The following is a 23,085-nucleotide window of genomic DNA, read 5'->3' as shown; positions in this document are numbered from 1 at the left end:
TATTCACTGATTGAGTCGTGTTCTCAAATTGTTTGTTTTCATTGATTGTATTCACTGATTGATTGACATTAATTGATATTCACTATTATTGAACAGGCAGAAGCTTTGATCCCCAATGCGGCGCACCTGTATCACTGAGCAGCGGCCGCCTTCCCTCATGGCCACTACACCTGTGGACACTCAGCTGGAGATAAAGGCTGCCCTGCCAGAACAAAGGGGCACGGCGGAGCACCAGCAGGGACAGTGACTGCGGGACGGGTTACAGAGGAGAGGATATCGGCTGTGAGGGTGCCAGCCGGTAGGCACTAACTCCTCGCAGGGTCGGAGCGGGTCCCTGCAGATCGGGAGCTGCCTGGAGAAACATTAGCCGCTGGACGCAGTGACTCGACAGCGACAAGAGGATCTAAGGGACTATTACTGGCCAGAGACATTGACTTGGCTTCTACAAGACTGTATTCCTGGACTTGCCTTCTTGGCTCTGCGGTTTCCAGCTTCTCGGCGATAGACGGCACTTTGGGGCTCCGGACCAGCAGCCGGAGGGAGAAGCACATAGCGGACGGGTGAGAGGGACGCGCTCAATATCCCTGTGAGCTTGTGATCGCAGCACTTGCCAGTGAGCGAGCGTGTCCTCCTCCTGAGACTGCTCTTTGTCCTGGATTGGGGCTGCTTGTGCGGACGAGCTGCTCGTTTGTGAGGATCTCTAGCCTGGGACGGAACCGGAGGCCGAGCCGGGTTGGGACTGTGTAATTGAGACCATTCTCTCGCCATTCTCCATCGTTTCATACATACGTTTTTTGATTGTGAATATAGGGGGTATTGTCTGGGCTTAGTTTTATTTGGGAATTTAGTATAGTTTATTATATTTTCAGCTTTTGTATAGGTTTCTGTATTTTTATTTTTGCCCAGGTGATTAAAGGCAATTTTAATTGTAAAAAAAACATTGAGAGAACGGTCAGATTTCGTGCCCTGCTAGTTGCCCCTGTTGTATTGTACATGGTGAATTTTATTTAATGGACTAGAATAAGACCTTTCTTATTTACTGGTGACGTCTGTCCTGGGACCTTACCTGCAGGGGGAAATAAGTGAGTGGGAGCGAGTCCCCACCTCGCGTAACTCAGTTGGGATGGCGTCGCGAGACTTCATGCGACCCAGTCAGAGGTGATTCTAGGGTATGTGGGGGCCCCAGGCAAAATAAATCCTGATGGTGAAGCCAGGGAGAGCATGGTGGGGTTTCCCATTTGCGACACCCCTGGACCCACTGTTCACTGCCACTCGTGACAATTTTCAGGTTTTTCTGAATGCTTAAACACTAACAGTGATTCTTGAAGTACTATCTCTGAAATAATTAACACTTTTAGGCAATGTATTTAACAAGTGAGCAATGGGTTCAATCAAATATGAGCTGTTATACTGTTGCAGGTATAATTGGGATATTTTGAGATGGAAACCGGTAAGTGCTGTAGTCTTACTGGTACAGTAATATGTACTGTACTTTCATAATGAGAAGGATCTCTCACTACAGTTTCTCAGTCGTTTATACACTGTGACCGAAAGCATGCACAGAGTGATCCGAGGTTCAAGCTAACATCCCAGAACCACTTCTGCAGGACTATGCACACCTTCACCTTTCTTCAACTCAATTGGTGAGTCCAGTTCACTCATGTTGCAAAACATTACTCGCAACTCTCAATGTGTTGGCACAATTGTCATTGAGAAAACACCTGTACCTTTTGTGCAATACATGAGTCATCAGACAAAACTCAAAGTGCTAATGTACTACAACACACTTCACGTCTGCAAACCCATCCATCCATTTTCAAAACACACAATTCCTGTGAGGGTCGCGGGGCAGCCAGAGCCGATCCCGGCAGTGATAGGGCACAAGGCAGGAATACAACCAGGACAGGATGCCAGGCCATCGCTGGGCAACATATACACAGCAATTTAACATAACCTAAACTGCATGTCTTTGGACAGTGGGAGGAAACTGCAGAGCCTGGAGAAAACCCACACGGCACATGGCAAATAATGCGATTAGACTCAGAGAAATCCAAACGTGTATAATAGAGGATAATGGGATGTTTCAGAACATAGACCATGTTTCAATATCCACTATTGATCGTTTGCTGAGAAGGCACAGGATGAGCATGAAGCAAATATATCGTGTACCATTTGAGAGGAACTCTGATCGTGTGAAAGAGATGTGCTACTTTTACATGCAAGTGAGTATGAAACTGTTTCCAGTACTATTGTGCACTTGGAAGAGACAGAGGTCCAGGAAGTGCAGTAATGCACCATGTTCTAATCACTGTTCCTACATGATCAGAGAATACTCAAGCTTGATGCCAGCGATGACCACATTGAGTTCATCTATGTGGACGAGGTAGGATTCAAGAGGCGGTGCTGGGGAAGGAACATCATTGGCCAGCGAGCAGGTCCCTGGCCAAAGGGGTGGAAACATAACCATGTGGGCTGCTATCAGTCATTGCATTTTGTTGCTTGTTATATATAAATACATTGATAATTTTTGGGTAGGCAGGATCATCCATGCATCCATCCATTTTCAAAACCACTTAGGGTCGCAGGGAAGCTGGAGCTGATCCTAGCACGCATAGGGTGCAAGGCAGGAACACACCCAGGGCAGGATGCCAGGCCAGCACTGGGCAACACACACACACACATACAGGGCAATTTAGTATGGTCAATTAAGCTAACCCACATGTCGTTGGACGGTGGGAGGAAACCCACATGTACCCGGGGAAAACATGCAAACTCCATACAGACAGGCAACCCAAGCTGGGTCTTGAACCTGGGACCCCTAGAGCTGTAAGGCAACACACCACTGTGCCACGACTGGCCAGGATCAAACATTGTATAATATAAAGTTCTTTACTGTCTGTGTTGATGGATTCTTTTTGTTTTCCTACATGAATCTTCCATTTTGAGGAGAGAGTTTTATTTTTCTAAACACAGTGTATTCTTAATGCTCAGTGTGAGAAACAGATATGATGTATGTGTGTGTGATTCTGACCCAATTCTTTGATTTTGAGGGCTGTGTATATAGTTTTTAGGCCAGAATTTTCCCCTGTGTGTGTTTAGCAGATGTGACTTTTTATTATGGGCATTGTGTTAACAGTTTAGGAGTATTGTGGTATAATAGTGTGTATGCAATTGGGAAAAACTATAAAACCATTCAAATGTTTTTAGAGAACTGCAAGAAAACCAGTATCTGGTCGACTGTTCACCCCAGAGCAGGAAACGCACATTGTAAATATAAAATAACTGCATCACACTCAGAGAACTGCAGGACCACATAATGGCAGATAACACACATTCCACAACATCAACAGAGTGAGTCTCTCGGCACTCTCTCGTCTACTGAAACTTAATAGAATTGGGATGAAGCAGCTATACAGAGTTCCTTTCGAACAAAACTCAGACCGTGTAAAACAACTGAGATATGAATATCTGCACGTAAGCTATACTATCCTATCATTGGTACTGGATCTGGAAGTGCACGGTGCTACATCATATTGACTGATCCCTGTCTTTTCATACTGTGCTACATTGTTTTGTCATGGAGCTAGAAGCAGATTCAGTGCATCGTGAGCTAATATATGTGGACGAGGCAGGTTTCAATCTTGCAAAAACAAGCGGCCACGGCAGAAATATCATCGGACACCGTGCAATCATCAACATCCCAGGACAACGTGGTGGCAACGTAACAATGTGTGCGGTCCTTCACCATCATGCAATCCTTGGCCCATACAACACTGCACACATCATCACATTTCTGGACACCCTCCACAAACAGACTAATCCCTAATGACTGGGTGCCAGAAAAGCCCAGGTACGTTATCATCTGGGACAATGTTAGTTTCCACCGGGCTGCTGTGGTCCGCAATTGGTTCACAGGTCACCCACTTTTCATCAAACTCAATCGCCCCCATAATCTGCGTTCTTGAATCCTATTGAAGAATTCTTCTCTGTATGACGTTGGAAGGTGTATGATCGCCAGCCCCACCAACGCATACCCCTTCTACAGGCAATGGAGGAGGCTTGTGGAGACATCGATCAGGGGTCATGCCAGGCCTGGATATGGCACTCCAAGCGATACTTTCCATGCTGCCTGGCTCAAGACAACATCGCATGTGATGTGGATGAAGTCTTATGGCCAGACCCACAAAGAAGGTGAGATGTAGCCTAATTTTTTCTGTTCTTTTTCCTAGCACAAATGTCTTTTCTTCTACTGCATTTTTGTTGTTTGAGGAGTGTTAGAACATTGAGAGAAAGAAAAAAAAACATTCCCCTTATTTGTATTGATAATGGGTTACAGTGAGGGAAAAAAGTATTTGATTCCCTGCTGATTTTGTACGTTTAAGAGAGTGCTCCCTTTAAGAGAGTGCTCCTAACCTCAGCTCATTACCTGTATTAAAGACACCTGGGAGCCAGAAATCTTGCTGATTGATAGGGGATCAAATACTTATTTCCCTCATTAACATGCAAATCAATTTATAACTTTTTTGAAATGCGTTTTTCTGGATTTTTTTGTTGTTATTCTGTCTCTCACTGTTAAAATACACCTACCATTAAAATTATAGACTGATCATTTTTTTGTCAGTGGGCAAACGTACAAAATCAGCAGGGGATCAAATACTTTTTTCCCCTCACTGTATGTTCGGGAATACACATTATTAGTATTATTTTTATTTCTTGGCAGACGCTCTTATCCAGGGCGACTTACAAAATAGAAGCGCAATACAAAGTGCAAGAATACAATTCAGTACAAGGCATCAAACATTACAAATTCAAATTTACATTATACAAGGCAATTCAAAACATAATACATTTTACAACTTCCAATTTACACAAGTAAATACAATAAGTAAAGTCATACATCCTGGAAAGTGAAAGCTAAGTGCTGTCAAGATGTTAGGTCCCAGTCAAGGGCTACGGGAAAGGGAGCAAGGGGGAAATCAATAATACAAGTATTAGTAATACAAGGCAAGAAGCATGGTAAAATGTTGTGAAGTGCTACCTTACAGGAGAGTAAAGGGACTAATATTACAACTAATATATCCTTCCGGCGCTAACTCAAGACATCTTTTCAGACAGTACTTGTAATATTAGTCCCTTTAATCCCCGTTAGATAGCACTTCATAGCATTTTGTCATGCTTCTTGGATTATTGATTGATTTTCCTCCTTGCTCCCTTTCCTGTAACCCTTGACTGTACCTTACATCTTGACAGCACTTAGCTTTACTTTCCAGGATGTATGTCCGCACTTACTGCACTTAACTGTATAAATTGGAAGTTGTAAAATGTATTATATCTTGAATTGCTTTGTTTAATGTAAATTTGAATCTGTAATGTTTGATGCCTTGTATTTAACTGTATTCTTGCACTTTGTATTGCACTTATTTTATAAGTCGCCCTGGATAAGGGCGTCTGCCAAGAAATAAAAAAAATAATAATAATATTGTGTCGGTATCGGGAGCCAGTGGCGGGAGCGGAGCAGTGGAGTAGTGTGTGCGAGGGAAAGAGATTACCAGGCGAGCCGCAGAGTTCTGGATGAGCTGGAGCGGCGGGTAGTAGTTGCAGGCAGGCCGGCCAGGAGGGAGTTGCAGTAGTCCAGGCGGGAGAGGACCAGTGACTGGACGAGCAGCTGAGTCAAGAAGTTGGTGCGGAAGGGACGGATTCGGCGTATGTTGCTCAGGAAGAATCTGCAGGTGCCTGTCAGTGTGGTGATGTGCTGGGTGTAGGAGAGCGCAGGATCAAGAATGACTCCTAGATTTTTAGCGGAAGAAGCAGGAGAAAGTGTGGTGGATTCCAAGGGGATTGAGATGGGGAGATCAGCAGAAGGTGAGGAAGAGTGGGGGAAAAAGAGGAGATCCGATTTAGAGAGGTTGAGCTTGAGGTGGTGTGACTGCATCCAGGCGGAGATAGCAGACAAACAGGAAGAGATGTGAGAAGGGATGAGAGGGTCAGAAGAGGGAAAAGACAGGAAGATCTGGGCATCATCTGCATAGAAGTGGTAGGAGAAACCATGGGATGCGATGAGGGGGCCCAGGGAGCGAGTGTAGAGAGAGAACAGGAGCGGGCCCAGGATGGAGCCTTGGGGTACGTCTATGAGGAGAGGTTGGGGGGTGGATGAGGAACCTTGCCATGTCACTTGGTAGGTCCAGTCGTTGAGGTAGGAGGAGATCCAGGTGAGAGCAGTTCCAGAGATACCGAGGTCAGCGAGGTAGGAGAGGAGGATGGAGTGATCGACAGTGTCAAATGCTGCAGAGAGATCAAGGAGGATGAGGACTGAGGAGAGGGAGGCCGCCCGAGCACACCGGGGGGAGTCAGTGACTGCCAGGAGAGCCGTCTCGGTGGTGATTCTGAGTCTGAGATGTCCAGGGGTGTCACGAAGAGTTGCGAAGGGGAACAGCCTCTAGACAAGATGAGGTCTAACTGGCAGCCTGCACTGTGAGTGGGTGGAGACGGAGAGAGAGAAGTTAAAGGAGTAAAAGAGAGGAAGAAATCCGGCAGAGTGGGAGGGTTTGGAGAGGATGGTAGGTGAGGAGAGCGAGGGGAGGGAGGAGAGAAGAAAGTCGAGTTCATCCAGGAAGGTGGTGAGTGGACCAGGAGGACAGTAGAGAACTAGAAGAAAGAGGTGAGAGGGAATTCAAAGCTGTTGGAGGCGATAGAGGAGAGAGAGGGGGGTGGCACAGAGAATAGCAGAGAAGGGGAGAGCAGGAGCCCTATTCCCCCCCCACCCAGTAAGACAGGGGGAGTGGGACAGGACAAACACAGAGGATAAGGCAGCAGGGGTGGATGAGTTCTCCGGGGAGATCCATGTCTCAGTGAGAGCGAGGAAATCCAGAGAGTGGTGGGAGGCGAAGGCGGAGATGAAGTCGGCCTTGTTGGAAGCATACTTTACACATTTGGATGCCTGTGTGTATGTGTGTTTACTACATGTATGAATAAACTTTATTGCAAACTGCTATGCCCTGTACATGAAAAAGCAAAAGCCACAAGTGTTTTTCATTTATACTATCATTCATGCTTAGTTGGCGCTTTGTGTGCCTATTCAAATAATGGTTTGTGTGTACTGTATTGCATACGCAACCTATCGTTATCTTTCAAGTCGGAAGCACTGCCCAAGGGGGAGGGGTTGCTGTATAACAAAGCCGTCGCAGGGGCGGAGGCAGCGAGCTGATAAGGGAGCCTGCCACGAGGTGCACCGCAAGGGTGCCTAGGCAACACAACTCCAGACAGTTACCTCAGGGATCCCGTAGGGCCGCACCTGAGCCGTCCAGGAGCGAGGACCATAGTCACGCTCTACCGGGAGCTGTCTGCTATCTGCATATACAAAGCAGGGCTACAGAGGTTAACTCTTATGCCCTCCACTTACAAGAACAAGGCCGGCTGCTCTACTAGTGCAGCTAGGAGCGAGGCCGTAATCTACTTGCACAATGTCTGGTGTAGGCAATCAAGCACTTGTGCGGCCTCCGCGCAATATCATGGCAGTGGACCCCTGATCCAATAGGAGCGGGTCACAGACCCAATGAGAAAAATACAATATAATACATAGCTGGCTAATCAGAAAGAGTAGCCGAGCTGAACAATATACAATATAAACATATCGCATGACAGGAAGACAGGACAGGAAAACTTCGGAGGTTTCAGGAGAAGCATGCAATCTGCCTTAATGTTTCAAAATAGCCCTATTGTAAATATAAACCAAAGATATTAAATGTTGTAATTTCCAAAACAGGGCAGTTGCCATAATATCAGGTACTGTCAAATGTTCTCTAGCCGAAAACTGTTTTTTTCAGTTTGTTACGCCATGGCGTCCAACTCGTAACACCTTTTTTCACTATGTCACCATAGAGACATTTCAAGCCAGGCAGTTTATTAGGTTTACAAATAATAATAAATAATCTAACTGCTGTTTGACGTCTCCCATGTCAGCTTCTCCTTGTACTGCTTCGAGACAGGACAGAAGATTGCTTTAGTTTCTATGTCGCCACAGTTTCAATGAAGGCACTGTTCCTCGGAAGATGTCACAGAAAATATACAGTATCCTCTTGGACTGGGGCTGGTATTGCGAGACCATGACCGTGCAGGCCCCACACCCCCATCTCCACAGCCATACTTCGTCCCAGTCAGCCTCACTGCGGAGACAAAGGAGTCAAGGAAAAACATCCTTGGCAAGAATTCATGAGCTCGGCAGGATGACGCAAAGAAGGAAATACTACAGAGTAACGAAACAATCACCAATCTAGATGTACACGTAATGTCACTTAAGGAAATATTGAAAGTTTAAAGTTTTTAAATACTGATTATCCCCCAGTCCATTATACTGTGGGTGCAAATATTATATTTCCTCATAGTTTACATTTGCTTACTATAGTATGTTTTTCCAAGGTTTTGCATGTAAACAATACATTAGCTGGTCTTCTCTTATAATATTATTATTGTTATACTGTTTAAAGTTATTGGATCCTATAGGGTATAAAGTTAAAAGTCACACATAAAAGAAAACAACAACATGCCAAAAAATGCAACGAAGTATCCCATAACCACAATATGTAATCTTTACATGCAAAAGTTAATAGAAACAAGAATATCGAAGTTGCCATGGTAAGAATACATAATGTCTCCGTATAGAATAGTATTCAAAGTTATACAGTATATCTAACCTTTAATTAGTTATTTTAAATCAAACTTATGTGTAATGATTGTAGGCTATTCATATTGCAGATATTAAACAACTAAAAACATGATCCTAAGTCAAACTCACTAACAAGCCATTCAGCGGTGGTTCTAGCCCCTTTCATCTCGGGGGGCATGGCTGGGGCCAGTTGTAATCGTAGCGGGGCCATCATCGGGGGGGTGTATTGTCCATGATGTTAGTGGTGGGGGGGGTGCTGACAGTGTTTTGTCCACGGTGCCAGTTAGGGGGGCCACAGGGGGTATGTGCCAAATTTGAGGTATGTGCCTATCCTGCGTTTTCTTTTCTTTCTTATTTCTTTTTTTTTTTACATACCAAAGTAAAGCTGTGACCTTATTTGGCAAAGTAGGGTTCAGGATTTAAATTCACAGTGGCTACCTGAACTAACAGTAATGGGGCACACAACAAGTAAACAGAGAAAATAACTACACTATTCCTACCCTCCCAAATCTTACAGGACAGGTGAGATGCCCCTACTCCAAGATACTTATACAATAGAAAAACTATGGTAATAATAATATAGCCCAAGACAAAAAATATTAATCTTTCTAGACTGTATTAAAGTTCAGCACTTCGGAAAAATAGAATTATTTTGTATTTCAATAAAACAAAAATAATTATTGGTATCCACACACCCAACCAATGTAAATGTCACGGACGGTGTTAATTAGCTCCTTAATCACCATTACTTATTATATTTATATTTCACTTCACTTTATGCAATATGGCTTGTGTATTTTGTTTGGTTCTATATTGCCATTATTTTGTGTGTTGATTATCTTTCACTTTATTGTTTAATTTGTTATTCACTTAGTATTATTTTGATTGTTTGCACGCGTGCCTTATTATTTGTGTTTCTTTGAGCCAATCACCACCGCACAACTCACCTGGGTCCACCTGCACTCTTCACACGCGTCCCCACTTAATCACCCTGCCCTGGGAGAGGAGAGGAGGGAGCGTCTGATACGAGCCGCAGAGACCTCCCACATTGGAAAGTGGACTTCAGCAGACAGGAGGGGAGGTGGCAGACCTGGGAGCAGGACCCAGATCAACACGGCGCACAGGGACAGAATAGTGATGTCGTTCGCGAATGTGCCGGGTCCCATCTGAGAAAGGATGTCTGTTCTTATGTTTTTATTTCTTATAAATGAATACAAGACAGAATAAAAGTATGAATGTTGTGTTGATGTGCTGCGTATGATGACATTGTCCCGGTGCTCCCGTTTGGTGCAGCACACACACCTCAACACAACATTCAGTCAGTGCGAGTGGTGCGGCCGAGCAGTGTGGCGAAAAGTTCATCTTTAATTACGGGTCAGAAAACAAGATGAGTGACAGGCACAAACGAAGTAGCATTTGGATGCATTTTGATAATATAAACAACAAAGGCAGAATGTAAAAATTGTAAAGTATCATATCAAGCAGGGTCTACTAACAACCTTCACAGACACATTAGAATTATAAATCCATCAATGCAGTTGGAAGAAAACAGGCAAGCTAGCATGCCTGCTACTGAAAATGAAAATACCTGTGCGATTACTGGAACCATTGCTGCTGCAGTGCTCACAGCCACCCCTCAGGCATCAGGTACTGCGACCTATTGCAACCCATAGTTCTATAAGCCAATTTATGCCAAAGGCCATGACCCCAGCAAGACCAAACACAATTGATGAGGTATTGGCTAAAATTATTGCAAGGGAATTCCAACCATTCTCAGTCGTGGAGGACAAGGGATTTAGAAGCTACACCCATGCTCTCAATCCAATGTATGTTCTTCCAAGCAGGAAAACACTCTCCCAAACAACTATTCCAAGACTGTATGACAGACAATGTGCTTCACTGCAAGAAAGGGTTAAAAAGGCTACAGCACTTTGCCTGACAACTGACTGCTGGACATCCAGAGCCACCACTTCCTTCATGTCTGCTACATGTCACTTCATTGAAAATTATAAAAAATGGTGTCCAATCTTCTGGACTGTTTTGAGTTTAGTGGCAGACACACTTCAGATAACTTGGCAGAGGGACTGCTAAGAGTGCAAAAAAAGGGTGGCAAGTAGAAAACAAAGTGGATTGCTGTGTTACTGACAACGCAGCTAACATCACCAAAGCTTTTTAACATCTTGAAATGGACCCACCACCCATGTCTCGTGCACACAATCAACCTGGTTGTAAGAGATGCCCTGAAGGTGATGAAGCCCACTGTGAACAAAGTGAAGGCGATGCGGGAATTCTTCCATAAGAGCACACGAGCCACAGAGAAGCTGAAGTCTTCTCAACGCCAGATGGGTATGCCTGAGCTGAGGTCCAAACAAGAAGGTGGAATTCAACATTTCATATGCTGAAACGGGTTCTGGAGTCCAAGGATGCAATCATCTCTACCTTGGCCATTATCAATGCACCTGTTGATGCTCTGAGCCAAGAAGAGTGGGAGGAAGTGCGAGAGACATGCACTGTTCAGGAACCCTTTGAGCAGTCACTGTGGAGATCAGTGCAGACAGGTACAATGGACAACTGTTTTTACATTAGTATTACATAATTGCATATTTGAGGTGCATATTAGAGGGGAATGGCAGTAATAATAGACAAGAATAAACTGAACAAAGTCCATATACCACATAATAAAACAAAGCATAATTCTGAGTTTTCTCTTTTTTTTCAGCTACGTGACAGCCTCCAAAATGCTACTCCTGTGCAAGGGTCTGCAGAGAATAACAGCCCACCACCAGACAGGAGGAACAGTAACCAAAGGGAAAGAGAGAGAGTTGGTGACTGCTCTCTGTGCATCTATGGAAAGAAAGTTCCACAGAATGGAATACAATACCGTTCTCTCAGAAACCACCATAATGGACCCAAGGTTCAAACAGCTGTCCTTCAATGACAACAGAGCTGTTGATGAGGCACCTCAAAGAGTAACAGCAGCAGCAAGATGCAGCCCCAGCAGCCAGCAGGCTACACCACTAGGAGGCCAAGAGGGAGAAGAGGGAGCAGGGGCACTAGAAGTGGAGCCACAAACGTCTGCTGTTTGGAGGTTCTTTGATGAAAGAGCAACAGGAGACACTGCAAGAAGGAATCCCACAGCAGATGCTATACTGGAAGTAAGATCCTATCTTGAAGAGCCCCTTATCCAAAGAGCCACAGACCCGCTGAGCTGGTGGGAGACCGAGGCTTCAGTCTACCCACGACTGGTCAAGGTGATGGCAGGGAGACTCTGCATCGTAGCAACATCAGTCCCTTCAGAAAGAATCTTCTCCAAAACAGGGCAGATAATAACAGAAACCGGATCAGCCCCTGTAAGCTGAGGCACTTAGACTTTCTTAATGTCAGTCTGCACTAAAGACAAGGTCACTGGTAATATATACATCTAGAACTGTTGGATGCTGCCGTTATGCGCATTGTAATTCATTTTTTATTTGTTATATGGTTCCATTTTGAGTGTGGTTTGCTTGGAATGGTTTGTGTTTTGGATAGTTCAATATAAATAAAACGTTCAATACACATGTGTAATAGTGTTTGATGTTTTCACATGATTTACGTTTTTTTTTTTAATACAAAACATGTAAATTATGGTATTCTGGAAATTATAAGATTAAGTATAATTACATTGAATAAGTGATGTATGTGCACACATACCAATCATAGGTCCAAACATTGCTAAATTTGCCTGAATTATAAAAGCCAGAAGTGGTACTAAATGAAGAGCCATTTGGGAGCCGAAAGAGCCGGCTCTTATTGCTGAATTGAGCCAAATGGTCTGGCTCACTGAAACCAGCCGGAATTCCCATCACTAGGACAGAAGCAGAGAGAGATGGATTCCTCTGGAGGCTACAGTGAGTGCACCTTTGGTTTCGCTGATTTCCATGGAGTGTGGAAACGTAGAGAAGTTTAAGACGCCAAGCTGCGAGTGATTTCCTGCTGTGCCCACCCCTCTCCCCTCCTTGGATTATAAGCGATCGAGGAAAGACATTGAACATTACAGTGTCTGTTTACATACTGGACCTACTAACCTGGGCGCTGTGTTGCTTGGGTATTCCTCCATGCAGTGGGCAGGGCAGCTGGAAACCGGCAAACAGGGAAACCGGCAAACAGAGAAAGCGAGAAGAGGGTTAACATTAACGTTAACGAGGCTGACCCGGCAGTCCACTGTCCAGATTCCGCCCTGCAGTGAGATGGTGCTGTGGGCACAGGTGCCAGAGTTCCCCCACATAGCGGAATACTGTGTCCTGATCGAGGCTTGGGATGAGGAGCGAGAGCGGCAGGTGGCACGGACCATCACGTGGGTATGCCAGGGTAGGGTCCCGTTGCCAGTGTTAAATCTTTTCCCCTACCCTGTAGATGTGCCCCAGCGCTGCCCACTGGCTAGACTCTCCCGTATAGACCAGCAGGACATTATCACTGAGGATGAGGCGACATTCCAGTTCCGATATCCAGACATGGTAGAAGTGGGGGTCCGTCCGGTCCAGACACAGGGGGTGACAGGGACCGTGGACTGGACAGGGGGAGCCACCGACTTGTCCAGGGAGCAGTGAGGATGGTTAGGCCCTGTTGCAAAAGTGGTGTTGCGTCTAGTAATGTAACCATTCCTTATATCCCAGGACATTAGTTTATAGACACTGTTGCACCGTTTGTAGTAGAACACTTGCATTTACTCATAAGGCAGTTCCCTAATCTCAATCCCTTACACTGGTTTATTTATGGACTTCCTTCCTAATTGATAGGGTATTACTGTTTGTGAAAGAACTATTTCCATACAGTCAAAGTTTCATGACATTAGACTTTAAACTAACTCATATCTCATTCAATTATTTATTCATTTATTCTACATCAAGTTATATCTTCAGTAACGTCCGTATTTTCCCACGTTTCATTCAATCACCATCAGAAGCTCTCTGTGCTAAAAGTGGCAGCACATTTGTCTCACACACATCAAACTCGCCTTTTCCTGCTTCCCAAGCCTTATCAACTTACTCAGACCCTCGTCAACTTACTCAAACCCTCTTCAACTTTGGTCAACATTGCTCTGCATTCTAACAGCTATTCTTTCTCCTATTCTTAATTTCTTACAAGAAATGTATTCAGGTTTTTTTATCAATGTTTTATTTATATTTATACAGATGTCACTCCATTATTCGTTTATTGAAGTCATATATGTACCTAACAAAATATTAGCCAATAGGCCATTGATCTCAATAATGATTCCCATAATCCTAGGACACCTTCTCTTTTACTCTTCCTTTCCATTCTTACTTTTCTCCTGTAAAGCATTTTATATTACTTGAGCTTACTTATTCTATAGTTGTAATCTTATACTTCTGCGGTATCTTACCCTTTTCCTACATCACTCATCTTAAAACCATGGTCTACTTTGACTTTCATTTCAGGTATTATATGCTAGGCACCAATAACCAAACATTTTCTGAAAGACTGTAACATGTCACCAGACTGTTTACATTCTCCTGCTTTCACAGGCTGTCAGGGCTGCACCAGGCTCTCTTCTAGCCTTTCGTTTCCTTGAATTTGACTTTTGACAGAGCTTGTCCATAACATGATGTTTAACAAACAAATTCTGGTTCTTCTTGTGGAGACACCATGACTATTTATGTATTACTATTATTATCCATCTGTTTATTCAATGTATATTTTGGATTACTTTTCTTATAATAGTCTTTCTTTCTGATTTCTGATGCTTGAGGCACTCTGTATAGAGCCAAAGATCCTCATGAATATGATAAATCTGTTGTTACAATTTTAAATATAATTCTAAAATGATTGCCAAAACATAGACATTTACCTTATATCACCTTCAAACTATACATATACATAAACACACAAAGCACATACACATTGATATCTAAAGATAATTCAGATATCCGATCTGTGGCATGTTTTATTGACCCTGCAGTGTCTCAAACAGCCCTTATAACTTATTATTTAAGCTTATGATTAGTTAGAATAAAATGTCAAATAATCCCACTCGATTATTTCATTATTTCACTATCTCAGTTTTCTTGATCCATTGTGAAAAAGTTCTGTTATTTCCTCCTCATCTGTAGAGGCTACATTAGCCCACTCCCCGGTCTGATATTCTCGTAGTAACTGTAGCCAAATGTTGGGCGGACATTTAGCCTTCACGATGATGTGTACATCGTGCGGGTGAAGGAGGTGAATAACCATCTTTTCATCTAGAATATCCCAAAAAGTTGTGTTACCCTGGTTTGGTTTTAATTTTGGGAGGGACGCCCATATCATTTCTTTTTCTCCTGGGGAGAAGGGGACATGGGTTTTAGTCGTATAGACTATTGATTGACCTTCCTCTTTACTCTGTCTAGTTTTGACTTGCATGGGTGCAGCTGGGACCGTTTTCAGAGCGGTCAGATCTGGATACAATGTATTATTATAACCAAAATCAGTGATTGATTTATATTCCGGATTATATGGGGGAGGAGCGCTAGCAAAACCTCCTTTTTCATATTCCCATGCTTTGCGATCTAAATCATCCCAATCGGGCCTGTCGTCCTTGGAGTGATCTGTGTCGCGACGCGCTCCTAACACGGCAGCACATCGCGCACCTACACCTTCACCTTTTCTGACCACTTTTCTTGCCCTTCTAATTTGCCTTGTAGTTCTATTAATTCTATCACAACTTCTTCTCTCAATTCACATTACTGTTTATGATGATCTTCCATTTCTGTTATTTTCTTTTCTTGATTCTCACCAACCTGACACAATATCACAATTCCTTTCTCTGTCTTATCTGGTTGTTGTTGCTTCCACCAGTCCCGGTGCTCCTTCGGAGACCAGTCTTTCTCCCAACTTCCTTCCAACATTTTCTTCTCTACATTCTGTTTTTTTATTTCTCAAAAAACCAATAATGCTGGTGTCACTCACTGTGACGATTTATCTGAAATATTACATTATTATATATTATGTATATATATTATAATAAAAACAAACACTCCAGTAAGGTACGGACACCCGTACATGACACTGGCTAAGGTAAGGGAACCCATAAACAACCATAAGCACCCCCGGACCTAGGACAGCCTGTAACTTGCTAACTTGCTAACTGTTTTGTTTGCTTCTCATCGTTTGCTGCTAGTTGCATGCCAAACGAGTTCGTTCTGTCCAAAATATAAGCTTTTTTTCTTCTAATAAACTCAATAAAAATACAGTGCACTAGCAACTATTTCCCTTTCAAAAGTTGTAGTCCCGTTTCAGTTAAAACAAAATGTGTTCTTCAAACAAAGAAAATACTTGTGTTTCTTTTCCCTCTTTACCTGCTCTTATCACAAAGCTTCTCAACACAATCTCAGGTGCAGGTGCACTCTGCGCTATCCTTTGCCCGAGCTTTGTCCAGGAAAACTCACTGTAGCCATCTTAGTTCAACACGGGCTCTCCTTACCTGCGAGTCACACGGGTCCAGTTCACTTTGCAAGTGAACAGTCTCTTCTCAGAAACAATAAGGAAACTTGGAAAGAAACACAATCCCAGGTCGGTGTTAAAAAAAAGTTCTTTGTTTTCATATTAAAAGAAAACATTTGTATTTTCTCTGCACACTTCACAGCTCCAATTAGCACACTCAACTAATCCCTGCCCCCCTCAGAACCGTCACTAAAGAAAGGTACTCACAGTCATTTTAAATATGACATCCTGTAGTGCTTGTTTTCAAAATATGATCTTATTATCACTTGAACCAAATAAATCCTTTGACCCACTAATACCAAATTACAGTTAGGGGGGCCACAGATGTGATTTGAAAATACAATCTTCCATGTCTTTCTGTTGTGTTTTGACCTGGGGATCTGTAATTGTCCAAGTGGCTACTGCACATGTACTTATTTAATATTAAATGTGTTATTTAATTAGGCTTGGTTCTGGTGAGCATGTACAAGACGTCAGCTTTTTAAATAACTGTGTGTATTGGATCATACACATTTTAGAAATACTCTCTCAAACTTCCCGCACTGGTACCTCACCAGGGAGGTAGAAAACAGCAATAGCATTGAAAAAGTGTGATTGTAGTTCTGCTCTTCTGCAATATATTTCTACAATATCTTTAACATCTTCTTTAACATTGTTTTAAAGGCTGGGACCAATATGGTGGAATATCTCCAACACACGGACATTGAGAGACTCGACCCCTTTGTGCTGCTGCTCAGAGACCAACTCTCAGTTGTCTCTGAGTAGGCTATGGATCAACTTCCTTTCCTAATATGAAGGAGACAATGGATACAAAACCTATAGGCAACTATGAAAAACAGGTGATTATTGTTATTCTTCTCATTATAAACTACTTAATACATCTCTCGCATAAAGTACAACAGGATAGTGGTGATGTCATTCAGGATTGGATTGCCATTGGTCAAAAGCCCTCTGAGAGAAATTGTGTGGCGACACTCCACACTCTTAGAAGAAATTGTTCTGCACAGAACCATAAAGGGTTCCTCGAGTAATCGCTCTGGTGGATCCCTTTATGGTTCTATGTAGAACCCCTTCAAAGGGGTTACATGAAGAACCCCCAAACATAGCGTTCTACACAGAACCATTCGTTTTAAAATGTTATATATAGAACCCATTCAAAAGGGGGACACGTGCTATACCTGAATTTGTTTTCCAAATACAATCTTTAAAAAATGTATGAGTTCATATATACAAACACACATACACAACGTAGAAATCACACTACTAGTGAAGTAACTTCATTTACATTATATGCCACAACTCCTCAATTTGGAAAGCAAAAACAAGACATCTGATGTAAAAGTGTAAACTAATTACGAACAGCACTTTTGATTTTTATCTTCAATTCAGGGGCTACTTATTCGCACAGTAAACTGTATTCTCTCTTCAGAGTGACTGGAATGTTTTTGCCTACATTCAACTTAAATATGAAAGTTTCCAAAAACGGCATAGTTTTCTTTAAGGCTATTCAATGCCAAACACAAAATTCTCTCTGCTTTCAGTGCTTGTCCTTCAGCACAATTACACAGGTTCATGATGTTCTCATTTCAATACATTGTTTTCTTATTTAAACTATTTGACTTTGAGCTTACATTGAGAATAAAATCACTTTTGCAAGTAAAACCTGGCCAAGAAAGGAAGCAGCACTACAATAAAACAATACACAGAATACAAAGCAGTTCCTTCAAAAGTGAAAGTGATAAAGAGTGATGTCTGTCAGTAAATTACGTTGAGATACATATTGGTTATTTTGAATTAGGAGTCCAACTTCAATAACTTCTATTAACAAGCCAAAATACAAATCAGAATTACGGGTAATTGAAAAGAATATGTAGCGCCTAGGTAAGCTTGGATGTGTTCAGAGAAACACTAAAAACGGATTGGATTCATTTGTGGAATGCAATCCTGAAGAGTATTTGATATTTTGGGTAATAAGCTGACCGAAAATATTAGGAGAGCCATATGCACAAAATAGTATAGTCTCCATGTGCACGTCACCGCCCTCTATTGCATAATCTACAACACCTTATACATCAAACCCAATTTACTAATATTATTGTTATGCATTCATTTGTCACATCTGCCTTTGCTGGTAAGGATAACAGTACAGGATCATCAAAATGTACTGTAACGAAACCTGTCCTAGTAAGGTCGTGTCCTAACTGGATTTGACAGAGGAGCGTGTAGCTGCCACCACCTTTGGTTTACCGGACGGTCTGGTCGAATAACCCTGGAAGCTAAAATTAGTGATGTTAAAGGGAGAGTGAAAAGCCAAGAGGAAGTATATAACCAAGTCTTTTTAATAACCAATTTAATACGCTGGGTACACAATGTGCAATTTAGGCAAATAGAATAACAATCACAGTATCACTAAACAATCCATAAAAAGTCAATATCCATTAAACAGTTAAGTTAATTTCTCCCTCAAATACATACGACCAATTAATATAATAAAACCGCAATTGACCTTCATTAAAGAAATACTAAAATAAACCATACAATAAACACCAATGTAAGTGAAAAGAAACCACAATATAAACATCAGATAAACCATACAATAAACACACCAATATACGTTACCACAATTACAACAGCAATTTCAACTATAAAAGCAAAATACAAACTCTTCAATGTAAAGCCAAAAAAAAACAAAAAACGGGTTAATTGTTGTTTTAGATCAATTGATTGGAATATAGCTAATAGGATCAGCAAAATCCAATCAATCAATCACTCACTTGGCCCCGTTACACAGACTGATTAATAGCAGTATGTTTAAGTCTAACCATAAATTCATAAATTAAAGCAAAGAAACTGTTACTATGTTTAAACTTGGTTTTATACAAGTCCTTGCCCAATGAAAACATGTAATCAAATACACATAATCCCACAAACAAACACATATAGATTTAAAATAGAGTCAGAGAGCTCCCGTCAACTGAACAGCTCCCCAGCATTTGGCGCACACTGCACACTGCACACTGCACACTGCACACTGCACACTGCACACTGCACACTGCACACTGCACACTGCACATGTAAAAACAAGCAGCCCCCTATTATCTGCACACAAACCAACACAAGCAATGCTAGCCGTAGAAAGAGTCTCTCTTGTGTCTTCTGAGCACTGCTTATATCCCCATCTGCTCCCGGTATGACATCCCGTGATTGGTCGCAATGCTCAGTCCAATTAGGGTTAATAAGAGCCAATTCAATCAGTGACAGAGCCGACTGGCTCATCACAGTACTACTATATTTACAGCATGACATAACAGCGCGGCGCTGGAGCGGGAAAGTGCGCTTCTTTTTGCACATCGTCTACATGCGCGAAAAGCCTGGACACTTGGGCTAAAAAAAAGACAAAAATAGAAAGTGTGAAATATGAACGTTAACATTGTAGCGCAAACATTGGGCTTCGAGCCACGTGTAACAGACAGTGCGATTCAGAACAAAGTCAAAAATAGCTTCTGCACAACAATACAACTCTTAGCTAGTAAATTCATGTGGAAAATGGACGCCCCGTCTACAGGGCTGCGGCAAGTCGTGGCCTATTTGTTGGGGAAGGATGTTGAGCTCGGTTTTCCAAACGAGCCGCTGCATATTGACCTATGTCTATTGTCTAAATGTCTATTTATTTATTGATGTATTCATTTATTTATTTCAACATGTATTGATTCATTGATGATTTTCTCTGTGTATTCATTTTTAATTCTGGCATGGATTATCCTGCATACAAAAGCAAAGGCCCGGGACAGTGCGAGCATGACTTATACAGCGCAGTGCAATCATGGTCGCTGCTTGACATCGTCCTGCAAATAAAAAAACATTGGCTGGATGTCAAGTCACACATTGCCGGGCCAGACCTCGAACCCGGATCCTCCGGATCGTCACCCTGCTGCTCTCCAGCTGAGCTACTCCGGCAACGGAACATCGGCGCGGAAGGGCGCTATTAACTGTGCGCTGTTTCTGCCGTCACTCACCTCCTGCAATGCCGTGTTTATGTGAGAGCTGTGACGCGCTGTAGCAGCAACTACATGTTTACTACATCTCATCTCCTCTGGGGTTTCAGTGTTTGTGAGACGGTGACACTAAACGCTGAAATATAATGTCGGCCAATAAGCGCACTGGACACCGCCCACTGGCTGTGATTGACACAGCGGGCTTGTATGACGTCATTCACTGCTACAATGATCGAGCGCAGAAATACACCGTGGTCGTGCAAAAATGCTTTTTCTACTCTTGCGGTTTTTATTTTACACTACAGGAATAAATAACTAAACCAATATTAAATACATAGATACATGTCCCTGCCGATTCCAATGTTGGCGATTCATTGAACATGTAGCACTATTTGCACATGCATGTATTTATTGTCTCACATTAGAGATGAGATGTAGAAAACATGTAGTTGCTGCTACAGCGCGTCACAGCTCTCACATAAACACGGCATTGCACATGCCTGTAGCCAAAGTCCGTTTTTTTGTCTTCATTAAAATGATCCTTTACAGGAGTATTACATGCGAAGCCAAGGCCGGCCCTATCGGAATAGGCAAATGCTAGGGGCGCCCGAAAGAGTGAACATTTGTACGGAGGTTTGTTGCACTCAGTGCTTGTTATTGTGTGGAACCAAGTCACAGCAATTCCTGGTTATTAGCCAATAGGATGTGAGTGTTAATATGGGATGTCCTGTATAGAGCTGCTGTTAGGGAGTCAGTCAGTGAGTTGACTGCGCGCAGATTTCCTGCTCTCTCTGCACTGGGCAACAGCGGCACTTTGTACTGTCAAAAACAACACAAACACAGCTATTGGGTTTTGCTGATTTCTATACATAAGCAGCTAAAATTGGACATTGTCAACCTCGCCTCTAAAATATAAAAGTGCGCACACGACCGGGGGTCACGGTGCCATAGCTTGTGTTCACCTAGAAACTCGTCCGGCAGCGGCGGACGCAGCGGATTTCAGTGCAGACGCGTTTCAGCAGCGACACGTTTCCATCACACCCACCGGCACCGCGTCCAGTTTGCATATATAATGTTGCTTGATATGGGATTTTCCGCTGCTGATGTGTGGTTGTGAAGCAAAGATATGTTTGAGTCCAAATCTGCCTGATTTCATGGAGATTTTGAGCTGTTTTTTGACTTGTCTCCAGTTGTTAAAATCTTCCCCAGAACCCGCACCCTGAATTACTCAATCGTCTTCGCCCTCATTTTTCAACACTAATTTTGTGCAGTGCACAGTGGGACAAAGGGAAATGCTACAGACTTGAATCTAATAAGACACAAAATGCTTGAAAGTTTCTATTATGTTTATCTATATGACTACAATAATCTTTAACAAATTAAAATGTAAGTGGTCTGAAACCGTTTTAATACAAATATATACATTTATTTAACCAGTTGATTTTTGTACTTTGTGAAATGAATGTACTAAATATAAGCAACGGGGTAAATGACTAATTCACAGATTTAGTCCATGTCTGGACCTTGATTATACCTTGACCAAGAAATGTGGACCCTGACACAACATAATTGACTACCCCTGCTGTAGAACATTGCTACATTATGCATATTGCACTAAGGTGTCTGTAATATCGTTTTTTCGTGCAATACTTTTATAATACTGTATTTATAATTCATTTTATGTCACTTGTTTCTTTAATACTGTTTTTATACTGTTTGTGTGGGGGTTTTGTTTCTAAAATAAAGAAGATCTCAAAGACATAAAGCTATGCAGTCTGTGAGTGTATGAACACAATGACCCTGCGATGCAGGGGGCACCACTTAAAATCTTGCCTAGGGCACCAAATTGGCCCTGTGCGCAGCAACTGACGTTATGCAAACGACATCAAGCTGGATAGTGAGTATGGGGTGAAAAGAGCAGGAGAGACGGGAGAGAAAGCAGGCAGCAGCGTCATTGTCGCAGAATATTGAACATATGTTCAAAAACACTGCCAAACAGGGTAAGGTTGTTATATTTACTACCTAATCTAACAGTTGAGATAGATAACGCTAACTACGTGCTAGCAAACAGTCGTCAACTCCACGCAGAAGGTAGCTAATGTTTTTACTCGTGTGTGTCTGTGTCTGTCAGATTACACAAAAACTACAAGACCGATTTTCACGAAACTCAGTGGAGGGGTGTAGCATGGGTCAAGGAAGAACACAGTAAATTCTGACCATTATCCATCCAGTGGGACTAGCTAGCTACAGTGACCGATTCAGAAGATTTTTACCCTGAATATGTGTGATGTGTCGGCGCTCCATTCACGTGTGTGTGTGTGTGTGTGTGTGTGTGTGTGTGTGTGTGTGTGTGCGCGCATGTGTCTGTGTGTCTGCGTGCGTGCATGCGTGTGTTTGGACTGAAAAAGGTGGTACATGATCTTGGTAAGCAATTTGACAACATTGTAGTAAATATTTTCGGTGCATCAAAAAGCGTCCTCGTTAAGATACCAGCAGACAAGCTAATCCAGCACAAATTAGTGCATAAAAAGTAACCAAAATGAAGTATTTAAACCTCATAATTGAATACAAAATGAGGGGAAAAACTGCAAAAAGGTCCACTTTTTGAAAAAAAGAACCCCCCTTCCACTAGGCTGGCTACGGGCCTGTTGCAGGAGATGAGTGACAGCAGAAACAGCGCACAGTTAATAGCGCTCTTCCGGGTCTTTCCGGAGTTGCCCGAGTAGCTCAGTCGGGAGCGCGTCAGACTGAAGGTATGAAGCCCCAGGTCCGATCCCTGGCTCTGGCAATGAGCTACACTGTTTCCACTTCCACACTTTTACTCTGCACAACAATCTGACGCAGAGCAACCATGATTTTACAGCAAAGTGAAATCATGGTCACTCTGCTTCAGATTGTTCTGCAAAGTAAAAGCTTTCATTTCATGTTGTGTAAAAAAAGTGCAAAAGT

Source organism: Amia ocellicauda, chromosome 14 (genome assembly GCF_036373705.1).
Source record: "Amia ocellicauda isolate fAmiCal2 chromosome 14, fAmiCal2.hap1, whole genome shotgun sequence".
NCBI classification, from domain to species: Eukaryota; Metazoa; Chordata; class Actinopteri; order Amiiformes; family Amiidae; genus Amia; species Amia ocellicauda.
The sequence above is the reverse complement of the archived record's forward strand: the minus strand, read 5'-3'. Positions refer to the sequence as shown.